Source organism: Pinus tabuliformis, chromosome 3_2 (genome assembly GCF_031772625.1).
Source record: "Pinus tabuliformis cultivar Carrire ecotype Pingquan chromosome 3_2, CPIR1, whole genome shotgun sequence".
NCBI classification, from domain to species: domain Eukaryota; kingdom Viridiplantae; phylum Streptophyta; class Pinopsida; order Pinales; family Pinaceae; genus Pinus; species Pinus tabuliformis.
The window spans coordinates 685028145-685046352 of record NC_142302.1 but is presented as its reverse complement, the minus strand read 5'-3'; positions in this window follow the sequence as shown (position 1 = coordinate 685046352).

The following is an 18208-nucleotide window of genomic DNA, read 5'->3' as shown; positions in this document are numbered from 1 at the left end:
TATTTCTTCTAGTGAATTATACCTTGATGGAAAATACATTTTTTTTCAGAGAGAGTCATGGTAAAATCATGACGCTTGCACTCTTAACTAGGACCGCCTACTCTAATCGGTCTTCTATTTCCAATTAACCCTTGTCAACAAAGTCAAGTAGAGTAAGGATAGGGGGAAGACCTTAACGAGTATGTCAGAGGTATATATAAATATCCTTCTCTGAAGAGACAACCTCTTCTGCTCTCAATAAGTAAGGATCCCTCTTTCACCTCATGAAATAAATAAGTGCCCATGCACAGTTATTTCAAAAAATAAAAATGAAAACAATGAAATAATGGGTGAAAGAAGAGAAAGGCTTCCTACGTAGAGAGGTGAAGTAAGTAACTCCACTGGGGTACCATCTAGGCTCGCTAGTAGTGGGGTAATGCTTGTGTTCCTGAAGTGACTCTGCCGGCGTATTGTCTAGGCCTACTGGCAATGTAGCAACACCAGAGATGAAACTAAAAATCCAACAATCTATTTTAGTTGGGCATATTATACCCATCATCCCCAATCGAAATAACTCAGTTGACTTGTCTTGGTATGTGTGATGTCGATGAAGAGAATAGTAGGGTCTATGTCTTTAACTCACGCTAAGTGACAAAGCTATGATAATAAAAAAACTAAACAATACTTCCTGAAGAGTTAGAATTGATTTGAAAGAGACAAGGTCCACAGAGAGAGCTGGAGTTCTACATGTGTGTCACCAATGTTGTAGCAGTTACAACCACCCTCCAAAATTTTGCCTATGCTTTGATTTTGGAGCCTTCCTTCTTAACCACAACATGTCATCTCGCAAATATAGGTGTTTGTGCTTCGACTGAGACTTATAATTTCAATTTGGCTTATGTTTTATTATGTACTTGATTTTCTAACTCACAAGTTGATCACCTGACTTAGTCCCATAAAAATTATGGGCTTGCTCTCGAAAATACGCAATTCTTGAGAGAAAATTGCCTTACTATTGAGAATTGTGCAATCCTGATTGCCAATGGGCCTTGAGCTTAGAAAATGTGTAGTCATGAGGGGGCGGCCCAACACTGAGCCCAGAAATTGCACAACCCTCACTGAGCTCAGAAACTACTCAGGTCACCGAGCTGGAAAGTTGCTCAGTTCCCCGAATTGGACTATCTTTCTCGACAGTGTGCATGGCGAGTTTCTCTGGAAAATAAAAAAGATCAAGAAAGAAAAAAACAACCCTAAAAAATAGGGATTTATTTTATCATCACGAAGGAGGCACTTGTGCTATTTTTAGAAACTTTCGACAAGTGTATCTCTTCCTTAATTTTAAGCATGCACGTGATAAACCCTAATTTGTCCAAATCTATTTAATCGATGATGCTAGAGCTCATTCACACATTTGATCTTGGATCTCTAGCATTCTTGAGGAGATCAAGGAGCCTTCGGTGTGATCATTGTTGCTTTCTTGGGTGAGTTTTTTTTTTGTTGTATTTCACCATTTTTTCTGTTGCTCTTTATCGATTGGCTTATGTGAGTGTTGTTTCACTTGTTTCTCTACATGGTTGCTAGAATTTTAGCTTGTTTTCAGTTGTAGAAGTATTGTTTCAAGTTATAGATTTCCTTTCACAAGTGTCACATGAGACTTCATGTTTTTGCACCAATGGTCATCGTTATGGTGATTATCCTCACATGGTTCATTTTCCTTCCATTTAATCAATTGTTACACTTGACTCAAAATGCATGCATCCACACTTAGTCAAATATGCACAAAACTTGACACCATCCTTCATAACTGCTTATTTTTCACACTGTATTGGGGAGATCTAGGTTGCCCTAGCCTAGATCTCACTATTCACAACTTACACTGCGAAATATCGAGGCTTAAGCTCTCAGCTTGACCTTTAGAACCGAATAGACCATGGCCTCGAATGGCTCCAACTTTGCATTGTGCAGTTCCAAGAGCCATTCTCCCAAATTTGCCACTCAGACTGCGTAATGTGCAGTCTCTCCCTAGCCTTGGTCGAGACTGAATTGCGCATTGTGCAGTTTTAGTCATCACGATTCCACCTTGACCGCTACGCCTACGTAGTGCATAATTCTCATATTTAGTCAGTCACCCCTGTCAATAAAAACTGCATAATCCTTCCCATTAAGAGCACAACTTGCTTCTTGAACTTGTCTTAAAGTTGTTTTCATGGAAAATTTTAGGGGCTAATATTTGTTGGTAGGCTAATTTTCCATGATTTTTCCAAAAAAACTATTTGCCAATTTTCATTTTTTCTAAAAATGATTCGCCCAAATTTTACAATATAAAATTATTTTGCCTTAAAAATCGCCAAAATTATACTGATAATATATATAAAATCATTATAAATTTGAATAATTTTACAAATAGATCAATGAAATTTTTATAGTTCACATATTATGGATTAGTGAGATTCACCAATGTTTTTAAACTTCAAGAAAAATTTCCTTGCTTAAAATTTTCCCTTGTTGTTTTGATTTAAGATGAAATTTGCTTGCCATGAGTGTCCTCTCTGTCCCACAGGTAGAATAGTTTTTTAGCATCTCTCCAACAGTCATCGTTAACATCGAATCCAAGAGAGATGCATCAAAGGAAACTGCTGAGAGCAATATTGGGCAAGCAGTTGAGCAGATATCAATTGATTTACCAGTGTATGAAGATACTCAGTTGTTTATTGAGAAGGGAACAACAGTGAATGGAAACAAATAAAAGACATACTTGCAAACGACTTTGAGGCGGATCTGGAAGACCGATAGTTATATGTTAGTATCCAGCAGTCGGGGTTATACAAGATTGCATGCAGGTACCCTGCCTTCCTATGTGCGGACATCATCAGTTGGATTGTCTCGCATATAAATGAATAGACTATGACATTGAGCAGTGCCAGTGGGAAGAAGATCGCCACTTTCAGGGCATAATAATTTCAATAGATGTATCATTTTCCTAAGCTGGTGAAGTGCATGAACTCACTTTTCTATGCCACCCATGGCTCTGTGCACACAAGAGACAATGTCAAGCACTGGGTGAAAGAGCCATTGAAGTTTAGATAGACACCCACCCATGTTTACCAGGCAGAGTCCCTTATAAAGGCTTACCAGTTCTTGATCATATTTTCCTACAAAATATATGGTCAAGAGATCACAGAAACCTTTCCTTAAGGGTGGGAAGTCTTACTAGAAAAATTGATGAATTATGGAAGGCCATTCAACTCGTGAGATATGTTGGCTCAACAGTTGAATACCCATGTAGCTAAGGCTCAGAATCCACCCAAGAATGAGCAAGCAAGGTTTTGTATGTCCACATACTTACTGGATGCAATATGTGCACATTAGCAGTTCCCTAGCATGAACTAGACTTGGACACCACAAGATACTGTCGTAAACATCTATTTCATGTTTCTTTCCAACTGCATGTATTGAGGAGTGGTTGCAAAGCTAACTGACCACTTTATCATCCCATTATACGACCTTATCTTTGAGCAAGATCCACCTTGCATGTCCCAAGAACAAAGGGAGACGATAATGGACATTGCATATTGGTATACCTCACTAGGTGGAACCTTTGTCAGAGTGTTTTGTGGAGAGAATCATCTACATGTGTTGTATGCCACTGACAAATTGATCATGCAATAAGTCTCATACCACTGTTGGGTCGTTAATATGCCATTGTTATTGTCACTTGTGAACGTTTATTCCACCCATTTCTACCATTCTTCATCATGTCATTTATTATAATTTATTATATAAATCCATTTTATGATGATTTATGCTCTTACATTATTTATTCTCCTTTATTTCTAATAAATTGATGATTATGCATTATTTTACCAATGATAGTTCTAATAAGTTGGTTGTAACATTATTCACCATTTTTAGCCTCCAAGGTAACTTCCAGATTGAAGATTTGATTTTTAAATCTGCCAACTTAAAAATTCGCTGGTTTAAGGAGTGACAGTTTTGCGGTTGAGATTCTGAGCAAATGAAGACGAATTTGGAAAATCCGGAACATGGGTTTTGTCCAGAACGGGCCCAATTAACTTTAATAAAGAACAGTTTGCCCAAATTCGGCTTGTACAGGGAGAAACGCAGGGTTCTTTGAGCACGATTTTCTCAGATTTGCAGTTGCGGCCGTCCTCCAAATCTCAGCTGCCAACCCAAATTCGTCTTGCTTTTGTTGAAGAGATGAAGGGAAATATATTTTCTTGTTGATCATCTGGTTAGAATCAACCCAAATTTGTAAAAGAAATCATGTTGTAATTATCTATGCTCTGATCTTTCTCTATTTAATGAAACCAAAGATCAGAGGAGAGAGGATTGTTTTTGTAATTTTACAGTTTCAGAATAAACTTTGATCATTGAGTCTCATTGAGACCTGATTTTGTTATACTTTTGTGGATGCGATTAATATAGAAGACTTGGTGTTCATTCCGTCGCTGCATCTGGAGTAACTTAAGGCAGTGTTCCATTGGCAGCCAAGGGCCCGGCTCCGAAGGACACTTGCCTTTGTATCATTATACGGTGATCTGCGTGTGGATTGTTTATCTTAATTACGTAGTAATCTGATACATCTTTTATGTGATATGCTATGCTTCGTTATAACTGATATCTGAATGAGTTCTTTATCTCATGTCTCTGCATTTATTCGAATTGCATCTTTCAGCTATTTCTGTAGCGGAATGTTGGTATGAATGTTATTGTTATCAGATGCATGTGAAATAGTATTTGTAAGACTTGAAAGCAATATTACTTCGTTCAGAAACATAGTCATATCATCCATTACTCTCAGATTGCTGTTGTAGTAGAGAACGTGTACATACGGTTGAGGATTGCTGTTCCATTAGTGTGTTGAATGTATATATGATTGATGTTCCTGTTTTATAATGAACTGTTGTTCCATAATTCATTTGTAAATATCTTCTTGTAAAGTAAAGATCATTGGAATTGCTTTCACCGATTATTATTTGATTGCGGAATGAGAGTTCAGTTCTAACTCGCGAGATTTAGTTCTTTTAATTGCTGTTTCATTTACTATTGTCCATTTCGTTTCATGCTGCTTTTTGCCATTCCTTTTACTTGCATTTATTGCTTTGGTGTGAGAGAAGGTCCAAGGCTGTCGTGAGCCTCAGCAGATGCTACCACGCTCCCAGATCCATGGTCCATGCTCTAATTCCTTTTGCATCAATTTCTAGAGGACTGAGTTATTGCTACCATATCCTCGATTGATGGTTGTTTGAATGAATGATTTAGTTTCTTGCTGTTCCAATTAGATTTTGTTTCAATCATTCATTTACTTGTGGGTTTTAAGCACTATACTGCAAAACATTACTTTTAAGTAAATAGCCGCCTCAGACTGAGTACACTCTTGAAATAAAAAGTCGTCCCTGGGTTGATAATTAATGTGAAGGTAATTAGGAGTTCACAAGACACCTTTTTATCGCTCCACATTTTGGCGCCGTTGCCGGGGAGAGTGTAGCCATTTCTAAAGAGTAGTGTGGATCTGATGAGTGCCTGCTAGGGAAGAGTTGGATCTTAAAAACGGAAGGTAAGAACCTGCGTACGGAGCATGTAAAAGCCCTGCTCCCCCGTCCGCTTTCCAGCAAGACTGTTAAAGAACCTAGAGTAGAAATAGATGTTTGAATTTTTGTGTGAATGATTAGGAAAAAGATAGAAATTTTTAAAAAATGAATTACATGATCTCACGCAAGTGGTGATGTAAGCACCACCCATTTCACTAACCAATTGACAGGAACATTTGAAGAAGGAGCCTCGAAGAAACACATGAAGAACACCTTATACTATGGTAAGAAATGGCTCACATTTCTACTTTTGAATTTCCTATCAAATATCTAGGAGGAGTGACACAAATGCACATAATTCCCCTATCTTTACCAAATTTTCATGGTTTAGCAAATGAAGATCCACATACATTTTTGTTTGAGTTTGAAATACTTTGTAGAGGATATGATTATTGTACTAATGATCAAAGATTGAAAGTGTTTCCTCTTACTCTAAAAGGAGCAGCTCTCCGATGGTTCATGAGCCTAGGTGGGAATTGCATCCAATCATGGGAGGACATGAAGAACATATTCTTGAAGAAGTACCAAGACTATTGCAAATCCAATGAAGATATTTTCAGTATGATACAAGGGGAAGACGAAAGTTTGGAGGACTATGTAGATCGATTTCATTATAACCTTCAAAAATCAAAGCATAAGCATTTGGAAAAAGAGATCTTAAAAACACTCATTCTTAAAGGAATCAAAGATGAATTTTTAGAACTTTTAAATCTGATAGGAAAAGGTGATGTTTTTCAGTTATCATATGATGATGTTTGTGAGTTGTGCATAAGGTATTCAAGAGGAATCTCCAAGGCTGGTAAGAATCCTAGAGATGTTTTTTCTTTGTTTTCCAAATCTGCTACAAGAACAGGAGACATAAAAGCTGAAATCAATGTGTTATTTGAACATTTTAAAGTTGATTTTATTAGCTCTCTAAATGAAAAATTGGATGTTTTGCAGGTTCATAAAAATGAAGAATTTGATGAAAGGTTTTGTTCTCATGACCGAAAGGAGCATCTCATAGATACTCACTCTTCCTTATCTAGGATGGAAGTAGCATATCAAAGAGGTAAGGAAGCTGCAACAAGGTCAAAATCACGGAAATCATGGCCTACAGGTATGGTTCAAAACACTCCCTCTCCACTTTCTTACTTGCATAATCCATTATGGAATGCTAATGTGTTAGGGCAGCCATGTCAATTTCAATATAACCACCTATCTTGTTTACAAGTTGGGCATGGTTCATCTTATGATGGCATGACTACTCTCCCTCATCTTGTAGCACAAGCACATTCTCCATATTCTCCACCAGCTCTTTCACAACGCCTTGCTTGCCCATCATTCACACAACCCAATCAGCCACATCATCAAAATGCTCCATTCCATACACATTTTCCTGCTCAACTAATTCCACACCCTCACCATAATAAACCAGTACAACATGCTTACAATGTTGAGCTGGCAAATTTACCCACCCTTCCCACCCATTCTATCTCACATGTGTTATTAGAGAAAACCTACAATGAGATTCAGAATGTTTCAAATGCAAAAATTGTAGAAGCTATGGAAGAAAATGAGGTTTCTTTTACTATGCATCAACAAGCTATTTTAAAAGCTCAAGAACTTCATGATATGATGGCTATGCGAAATCAAGAAAATAAAGGATATATTGAAGATTGGTTTCACTCCATCATTTGTTTGCAACATCACTCCATGCTTCAACAATTTTTGATACCATTTTTTGAAGGGAAGTTGGCTTCTCATACCCTAATTTTTATCAACATGCATTTTTCGAATTTGGGTATGTGCATACATGAGGCCTTATTTCTAACATGGTTCCACTGGAAATACTCTTATACATAAACATAATCAATTCTCAAAGAAGAGTAGGATAGTGGAGAAAATAAAATAAATAAAGAAATAAAACAAACACATTTTTTTATTTTTTTTTGTAAAACTAGTTGTTTTTGTTGCAACATGCTATCGAAATCAACATTGGTGATAATTTTTTTTAATAATTTGTGTATGTAGATGAATCATAATGGAAATAATAAATTCTACAAACACTCATTTTCATTTTTATCACCAATTTGAAAAAATGCTTGAATTTCATTTTTTTGGCTTGCGGGCTTGATGAACTTTCTGGAAAAACAGTCGGGACAGTCATGTTTTGAGGGACCAAAAGTGAATATTTTTAAAACCTGTTTCTATCCTAAGTATCCCTTGATGTCTACTTTCCAATCCAATTTGAATCACTCAATTTGGATTTGAAACGAAAAAGTTAGAGCCAAAACATTGACCGGATGTCTAGCGGGCAGCTCAGGAACAGAGTTGGGACAGTCAGTTTTTGGAGGCCTAAATGAATGAATTTTTAAAACCTGTTTCTATGGTAGATTCCCCTATGAATCTAGTTTACAATGCAATTGGAATCAATCATGTTCGATATCATATGGGGAAGTTATGATCAAAATACTGTCTGTCTATCGTAAATCAGCACTCTTAAAACTATGTCTTTCCAGCTGTTTCTTAAAGTATTTGACCTATCAATTCTTCTTGTCTTCAAAACCTGTTTCTATTGGAGATCAATAAATGAATCTATTTTCATTTCCAATTTGAATCATTCGAATCCGACATCAAACGAAAAAGTTATGCTTGAAATATCAACTGTTGGTCTAAACCGGGTAATCGAAAATGACTCTATTATGCAGGGTGTTCTAAACAAAATTGACATATCATATCATTGAATCTTTAAAACCTGTTTCTACTGGAGATAAACCTTTTAATTAGCTCTCATTTGCCTTTGGAATCACTCAATTTTGACGAAAAACAAAGAAGTTGTGATTAAAACACTGTTGGTTAGTATGGTCGACCACTGCTCTCCCGCAGGTAACAAATAAACTTTACTTTGTTATTTTCTCCAATGATTTGTTCTACAGAGTAACTACTTGTTAGTTTTTTACATAATTCTTGGATTAGGGGAGCCCGCGCACCTCTCTTTCTCCATGATTTAATGTTTTATTGCAGGTAGATACTCGTTTTTTGCAGGTCTTGGGAAAATAAGGAAGGTCAATTTATGGACGAGTGATTTTTCAAAGAAGTTTTTATAAAACAAAGGAATTTTATCCAAATCATTACCCAACAGATTCATAATAGAACAAATGAAGAATTGATTTCAATTTCAAGATTCATGTCTTGTTATTGCTGCCAAAACATTTTTCAAAAAGATCATTTTTTTTACATAATATCATCGCTGTTGTAACTTAATTTACATATTGTTTTTAAATAAAATGTTGTTTCTTTTCTAATTTCTTTTATATTTTGTGTTTCAGGTGTTGCTTCATTCAAAAGAATCAATGCAGTGAACAGCTAATTCATTCTTTGCGTGTTTGCATTTTATGGTTGTGTATTTTGCTATTTTTTTTTCGAAATGGAACAGCTGCTGTTCCTTTTCGAAATGGAACAGCACTTTTGCACTTTCACGTTGGGTGTGTTTTTGCTATTCCTTTTTCAAAAGGAACAGCATTTGGTGTGTTTTTGCTGTTCCTTTTATAAAAAGGAACAACAGTGCATGTTTTTGCTGTTCCTTTTTCAAAAAGAACAACAGTTTAAGTTTTTGATGTTTCTTTTTCAAAAGGAACAGCAGTTCGTGTTTTTGCTGTTCCTTTTTCAAAAGGAACAACAGTTTGAGTTTTTGATGTTCCTTTTTTTCAAAAGGAACAGCAGTGCGTGTTTTTGCTGTTCCTTTGCTGTTCCTTTTTCAAAATGAACAGCAGTTTGAGTTTTTGATGTTCCTTTTTTTCAAAAGGAACAGTAGTGCGTGTTTTTGCTGTTCCTTTTTCAAAAGGAACAACAGTTTGAGTTTTTGCTGTTCCTTTTTCAAAAGGAACAGCAGTTCGTGTTTTTGCTGTTCCTTTTTCAAAAGGAACAGCAGTGCGTGTTTTTGCTGTTATTTTTTCAAAAGGAACAGCAGTTTGAGTTTTTGCTGTTCCTTTTTTTCAAAAGGAACAGCAGTGCGTGTTTTTGCTGTTCCTTTTTCAAAAGGAACAACAGTTTGAGTTTTTGCTGTTCCTTTTTTTCAAAAGGAACAGCAGTGCGTGTTTTTGCTGTTCCTTTTGAAAAAGGAACAGCAATTTGAGTTTTTGCTGTTCCTTTTTTTCAAAAGGAACAACAATGCGTGTTTTTGCTGTTCCTTTTTCAAAAGAAACAACAGTTTGAGTTTTTGCTGTTCCTTTTTTCAAAAGGAACAACAGTGCGTGTTTTTGCTGTTCCTTTTTCAAAAAGGAACAGCAGTTTCGCGTTTTTGTGTGTATTTTTTCTTTTTTTGGTATGCATTTTCTTTGTTGTTCCCTACACAGAACACCACTTTCTTTTTGAGTGTTTTTGTTGTTCCTTCAAAAAGCAACACTTTGAGAGTATTTTTGAGGGCAACCCTTTCCTTTCTCTTGTGGAATTATTCATAGTTCATCTCAACAACATTTTCCTGATTCTCTTTCATGGCATGAAGTACACTACTTTTATGAGGACAAGAATTATGGATTCTATTGAAGCAAGTTAATATCATTCACGTTATGATCTTTAATAGGACAACTCCTTGATGATAGATTCTTTTCAGAGGGGACACAATTATTTATATATCACTTTACTGCATTGTTTTCTATTGAACATGATATTGATTGACCATCTTAATACCATGCTGGTTCCATCATCCCTGGTGATAATCTTCTCTGTCTGTAATAAATGAGATTAGGGGTATATTTTTTTCTATTGACATCTTCAACTTCTTCCGCCATCCCTACTCTTAAGGAGTACTGAGCCTCCCTCATTTTATCATAAAAATATGCAATAACAACAAAATTTTGTTCGCAGATGAAAAATAGGGGGTCTCATTACGAGCCAGCCTACCATGTTCATAAGGCTGTAACAAAGTGACATTCCCATTATGGCCACCACACCAGGGTTATGATCCATTGGATAGCCAAATTATCCTTGGAACAGGAGGTCTCATCACGAGCCGACCTGATCACTTTTGCTACATCCCAGTGAATGGCAGTGTGATTATCTGGTTACCATGCCAGCACATTGATCTCTTCTGTAGAACAACACTGAAACTCTCTAGTTATAAATTGAGGATTCTGGCTCATATGGGTTAAAAAGCAACCCTGCCGGGGCTATGGACGCCTGCTGGCAGCAGCGGCTCTGCTTATGGTATTGAAGTTATATCTTATCGTCGATTATTATTATAATACCCTTTTCTTATTTTCCTTTTTATCAGAGAAGTTATTCCTTTAATTTTTTCCCTGTTTTGAACCTTTATGCATGAGAAATTGTTTTATGATCAATCACATCATTTTCAGCTAGAATACCGTCAGCAAAGCATTTGTTTTAGCATATTGTTGTCCTTTTTCGTTTTGCATAAACTATCATCACTCCAAAGCGTCCTATCTCTTATTTATAACTATCTTTACACACTTTGCTCTCAAAATAACCATAACTTTCACCGTCCTATCATTGATAAGTGTACTCTGCCTCCCTTACTGATATATTGTTCATTCCATTGCCTTGCCGTCAGCACCACCCCTTTCATATGCTTTATGGTTATGGGACCCATTTTCCAATTGGCGGGGGGAATGTATGCATTATGGGATTGCATGCGATATGATTACTGCACTTTGCCATACCTTGTTGATTTGACAACATATTAGTATTGCATGTATACATAAGTTTTTCTAATTGAAATTTTTGCATGCATTTTATCTGTTGCTATTCAAACCCAACACTATGGCTTCAAGAACATTGTATGCAAAATAGTGCTTTGTTTACAGGAGAACAACAAGTATGGGCAGAATTCTATTCGTAGCAGGACCACACTATTGCACTTCACAGTAGAGGCTCGCGAACGTGAACAATTCTTCAGACATGATGTGCTTCCCTGGATTCCACCTTTTTCATCACTTTCAGCACCAACTCTGTCTACATCAGCTTCAACAACTGCCAGTCCATATATGTCATTCCACCTTTTTGGAGGTCAAACTTGAGGTAAAATCGCATAGTTTTCTAATTTATTATAAATTTAGGAGAATCTAATCAAAATCCATTTTGAGCATTATTTGTCATCTTTCATTCCACATCTTTCCCACTTCCCCTTTTTCAGTAGCATGTCATTTTCGAGTGTGGGGGAGTGTTCTTTTCATTCATTTCTTTTTTATGACCATGTCATTCATATTCTTTATCATCCATTGCTATTCTTATTCATTCTCAACGCCTCCCTTATTCCATGTTGTTTTACACCAAGCATAGACTTCAACAGATAGTAGCAACCACCTCAATTTGTTTTCTAGCATCGCATGAGGGCATGCTAATTTTTCAAAGAGGGGGAGGAATTGCTATACATGATGGATATTTTCTACTTTCTTCCTTATTTAAGGCATACAATTTCATTTTTTTGATTTCCACATATTTTTAAAACTATGAACCCAATTCTTGTAATTTTTGGAAAACACATACCTATCATTAATACAAATCCACACAATTTCAAGAAATATTGGTTCATAAAATTTCGGAAATCATGCACTCTCACCTACAGCCATTTTGTTTATATCCCATGATCCATGCATCAAAACGATCTGATTTTTGGATCATAAAGGCCTTCATATATTACAAATCTACTTGCAACATTTCAACAAAATCTGGTTTGTAGTTTTGACAAAATGGTTAATGAAGTTTGTTGTTATCTATATCACATTTTGTTGCAACTTCATATATACATATAATTGAATGTCAATGTAAAAATTGTTATGCCTTCATCAAGATTACTAAAAGTGAATATTCATTAATTAAGGAAGCATTCATTTATTCTCAAATTTTTATTGCTTGGTTAACACATGGTTTTTGTCTTTGGGTTGCATGAGGACATGCAATATATTCAGTTTTCGTTGCATGAGGACATGCAACATATTGAGTGTGGGGGTATGTTGGGTCGTTAATATGCCATTGTTATTGTCACTTGTGAACGTTTATTCCACCCATTTCTACCATTCTTCATCATGTCATTTATTATAATTTATTATATAAATCCATTTTATGATGATTTATGCTCTTACATTATTTATTCTCCTTTATTTCTAATAAATTGATGATTATGCATTATTTTACCAATGATAGTTCTAATAAGTTGGTTGTAACATTATTCACCATTTTTAGCCTCCAAGGTAACTTCCAGATTGAAGATTTGATTTTTAAATCTGCCAACTCAAAAATTCGCTGGTTTAAGGAGTGACAGTTTTACGGTTGAGATTCGGAGCAAATGAAGACGAATTTGGAAAATCTGGAACATGGGTTTTGTCCAGAACGGGCCCAATTAACTTTAATGAAGAACGTTTTGCCCAAATTCGGCTTGTACAGGGAGAAACGCAGGGTTCTTTGAGCACGATTTTCTCATATTTGCAGTTGCGACCGTCCTCCAAATCTCAGCTGCCAACCCAAATTCGTCTTGCTTTTGTTGAAGAGATGAAGGGAAATATATTTTCTTGTTGATCATCTGGTTAGAATCAACCCAAATTTGTAAAAGAAATCATGTTGTAATTATCTATGCTCTGATCTTTCTCTATTTAATGAAACCAAAGATCAGAGGAGAGAGGATTGTTTTTGTAATTTTACAGCTTCAGAATAAACTTTGATCATTGAGTCTCATTGAGACCTGATTTTGTTATACTTTTGTGGATGCGATTAATATAGAAGACTTGGTGTTCCTTCTGTCGCTGCATCTGGAGTAACTTAAGGCAGTGTTCCATTGGCAGCCAAGGGCCCGGCTCCGAAGGACACTTGCCTTTGTATCATTATACGGTGATCTGCGTGTGGATTGTTTATCTTTATTACGTAGTAATCTGATACATCTTTTATGTGATATGCTATGCTTCGTTATAACTGATATCTGAATGAGTTCTTTATCTCATGTCTCTGCATTTATTCGAATTGCATCTTTCAGCTATTTCTGTAGCGGAATGTTGGTACGAATGTTATTGTTATCAGATCCATGTGAAATAGTATTTGTAAGACTTGAAAGCAATATTACTTCGTTCAGAAACATAGTCATATCATCCATTACTCTCAGATTGCTGTAGTAGTAGAGAACGTGTACATACGGTTGAGGATTGCTGTTCCATTAGTGTGTTGAATGTATATATGATTGACGTTCATGTTTTATAATGAACTGCTGTTCCATAATTCATTTGTAAATATCTTCTTGTAAAGTAAAGATCATTGGAATTGCTTTCGTCGATTATTATTTGATTGCGGAATGAGAGTTCAGTTCTAACTCGCGAGATTTAGTTCTTTTAATTGCTGTTTCATTTACTGCTGTCCATTTCGTTTCATGCTGCTTTTTGCCATTCCTTTTACTTGCATTTATTGCTTTGGTGTGAGAGAAGGTCCAAGGCTGTCGTGAGCCTCAGCAGATGCTACCACGCTCCCAGATCCATGGTCCATGCTCTAATTCCTTTTGCATCAATTTCTAGAGGACTGAGTTATTGCTACCATATCCTCGATTGATGGTTGTTTGAATGAATGATTTAGTTTCTTGCTGTTCCAATTAGATTTTGTTTCAAGCATTCATTTACTTGTGGGTTTTAAGCACTATACCGCAAAACATTACTCTTAAGTAAATAGCCGCCTCAGACTGAGTACACTCTTGAAATAAAAAGTCGTCCCTAGGTTGATAATTAATTTGAAGGTAATTAGGAGTTCACAAGACACCTTTTTATCGCTCCACAACCACCTCCCTACACAGTTGTTAGCAGGAATGCATAGGAAGAAGAAAGCATTATGGCCCACTCTTCCATTGTGGATCGGGTTATACGAGATTAAGAGCTTGAAAGATTCATATGAGGAGGCTAGGGAAATACTTAAGTTTGAGTTCGGAACCAGGGACTTTAATCTATATTACCCTCACAGTATTTGCAAGGACCACTATACATGAGTGTACTTTCCGTGGATCCACGGGACATTTCATTGGCCAGAGAATGACCCTTCAAGGTACTGCTACAATGCCCCTAGACTCAGTGAGATGGTCAGTATAGAAAGAACTTGGAAGGATACTCTAAAGACAACAACAAATTCGGAAGCAACAACAAAAACATCAGAAGGAAACAATCCAGTGCAAGACAAGTGAAAGAGGAAGATTGTTGAAAATCAAGAGGGAGAGTAAAGCTGCAATATGAAGGAAGATCCCATCTTCAAGAAGGAAGCTTTGGCATCAGAAGCAAAGAAGGTGCAGAGGATCAAGAGAGAAGAACGGAGGAAGAGATAAAAGTAGAGGTTGCAGGAAGCAGAATTAAAGCTGGAGGAGACATAAAAGAAGTTGAAGGAAGAACAAGAGTTGAGGAGGAAAGAACGAGAAGAGAAGTAGAAGTAGGAAGAAGAAAAAATGCAAGGCACCATGATTAAGGAAACCTCGCCCATATAGGTTGAAGAGTTGGAACATATAGTGGTAGAGGAGGAAGGTGAGCATTTGCAAGATCAGGAGCTTGCTTAGCAGATTTCACAACTGATTGATGTGACAGACATGGAGTTGGAGTAGGAGCCACAGAATGAAGATGTTGACTTGATGCCAAGAGTGCCACATGTCATCCCTCAGTCTCCACCACCTCCAACAATAGAGCCAGTCCCGAGAGAGAAAGGATATGTTATTGTCATTGATGATGATCTTGTCATGGATGTGTACAATATATCATTTGATGAGTTCCAGAAAAGGATTGTACAGGTGCAGAGGAAGCACTTTCCAGATGATCATGCATCACCTACATTCATCAAGGAAAGGGTGATAGTTTCAGACACTAGGAAGCATTCAACTACCATTGTCAAAGCTATCTTGGCCTATGCAAGAGAAACAATATCAAATGATAAATAATTGACGGCCAAGAATGAATAACTGGAAAAGAACTTGCAGACCACCAAGAAAGAGATAAAACAACTCCTAGAAACAATGCACAATGTAGTTTCCACATCGGGGGAGATGAGGAAATAGATGATTGTTGAAGTATCATCACTTGGATAAATCGTGAGGAAGCTCTATGATTTATTTGTCAACATGCATAAGGAAATTGTCCGTTTGCATGGCCTACAACAACGAAGCAAAGAGTTTGTTAAAACTCTCAAAAACATACATGCAAACATCACCCATGTACAAGAGTGGACAATGTGATACAAAGGAGCCCCACTTGACTTAGTGAAGAAGATGAAGCCATAGGGAGAGATGGAGAAAGCAAAGGTCTGGACGTTGATCCAAAACAACGAGCAACTCGCCTCATTCATCAGTAGCACATAGGCCTCATATGTGCAGTTGTACAATAGTTTGGATGTCATGGTGAGAAGGAATTGGATCCCATCAATCAATTCCCTCACTGATGCCAAACCCAAGAACCAAGTGTGGTTGGATATCAATTAGTACTTGGAGCAGCTAAAGCAAGAAGCCACCATCGAAGACTTAGAGTTGAACACACACAACATGCAAAAGTACATCGGTGGTCGTGTCAAGGTCAAGACAATGTTTCTCATGATTAAGAATGAGTTGGATACATGTTCCATGACAGTGTACCCAGATGCCGTGGAGGCTAGAGTCCACTTCTGGAAAGACATCGTTAACCAGTTTGGGGTCACCATCACATAGTCCCAAGCTTGGTACTATGTCACCTAGGAACAACAAGTGGAGATTGTCGAGCTAGACTTTCCCCAAAGTTTGGAATCATAGTGTTGTGTATTGGTAGGTTGTCTCTACCCTATTTTGTCTTATATGGGTACATGTGGCAAATGTAATATTATTTGTAATTATATTGTAAGTGAAATTCCAAGTGTCAATATTGGAATATGAAAAGCCACTATTTAATGTAATTTTTCATCTAGTGAAGAAGTTGAAGAGTCACAAGGGTAGTGAAAAGGTCTTAAAGGGGAGTTGAAGAGTCACCCCCCTCTTGTTATAAATAGAACCTCATAACTCATGTAACGGACTTTTGGGAGACAAATTTTTGGCTAGGCTTAGGATTTGAAAAGGCTTGGGAGTATTGTGAAGATCCTTCGCTTCTCCATAGTGTAGAGCAAGAATACTTCTTTGGAGGAGTAGGTTATCATGACTACAATGTTCCACTATTAGGGCTAGTAGTCGTCAATGGTGTATGTATGGATGGAACTTTCACTTATAATAATAAAACTAGAGACAACACGTTTTCATGTATATGTTTTAAATATAGTAGGACTACTCTTATTGTATTGGAAATGGATGTTATTTAACTTGCACATATGCTTATGAACTATTTTGTATGCATTTGTACAAATCAGGTTGAATGTGTGATGCTGGATTAACTAATCACTTTAACTTGTGGACTATTCTACATTTTAGCTTGTCATGTCATTTCGCTCATGTGTTCCTTTCAGGCTATGTAATATTATAGGCTTCTGAGGGGTGCAATTCCTTTTCCCTTCATGTTTTGGAACCTCCATGCATCGCACTTGACTATCTGCATGGTCATACACTTGTTTTCACCCAAAGTTATCATACTTATCTCTACATGCTACCATGGTCAAGGCATTACACTACCACCCACTACTGAGACTCCTACTCCAAATGGTGTGAGGTCTAGTTTGGACTTCATATCAGGGAGATCCCCTGAATGTTGGGAGGTCAACCACCATCAACAGAGTCCAATGGTTACAATATTTGGGGACAACATCTTTCAATTTTCAAGAACTTTTCTTGAATTTAATTTGTGAAGGAAAGGAAGTTGAATTAAGGGGTATCATAACGAAATTGAGAAATATAATCAGTTGTAATAGTATCACAAAGCTTCTGAAGAAAGAACAACCGGCATAATTATATAATTATGCTCACTAGAGGTTTAAACATCAAAATCATCTATTTATCTAGATCTCCAAAAAGTATTGGACAATCATTCCAAGGTGTTTCAGACTCCCAAAGGCCTCCCACCTATTCATGATAATGACCATGCTATTCATTTAATTCCAGGAAGTTTTCCTCTAAACATCAGGCCTTACATATATCCTTATGACCAAAAGAGTGAAATTGAATGTATGGTTGCATAAATGCTAGAGGCTGATATAATTCAACCTAGGGAAAGTTCTTTCTCTCGTCCAGTAGTATTGGTGCACAATAAGGATGGATCATGGGATATGTATCTAGATAATAGGGAGCTCAACAACCTCACTATTAAAGAAAAATTTCCCATTCCTATCATTGATGAATTGTTGGATGAATTACATGGAGAAATTTAGTTCACCAAGTTGGATCTTTGTTCAGGATATCATCAAATTAGAATGAAGACTGAAGACATTTTGAGAACAACATTCAGAACTCATGAAGGGTCATTATGATTTTTTGGTCATGCCTTTTGGCCTTACTAATGCACCTTCCACATTTGAAGGTTTGATGAATTTCATTTTCAAACTATTCCTTAGAAATTTTTTGTTAGTATTTTTTGATTATATACTAATCTACAACAAGTCTTGGAAGGATCATGCTGAACATGTTGACAGGGTGCTCAAGCTGTTGGAGGAGAAACAATTATATGCAAAAACCTCCAAATGTTTCTATGGAGTATAGGAGGTGGAAGAATCTGGTCATAATGTAT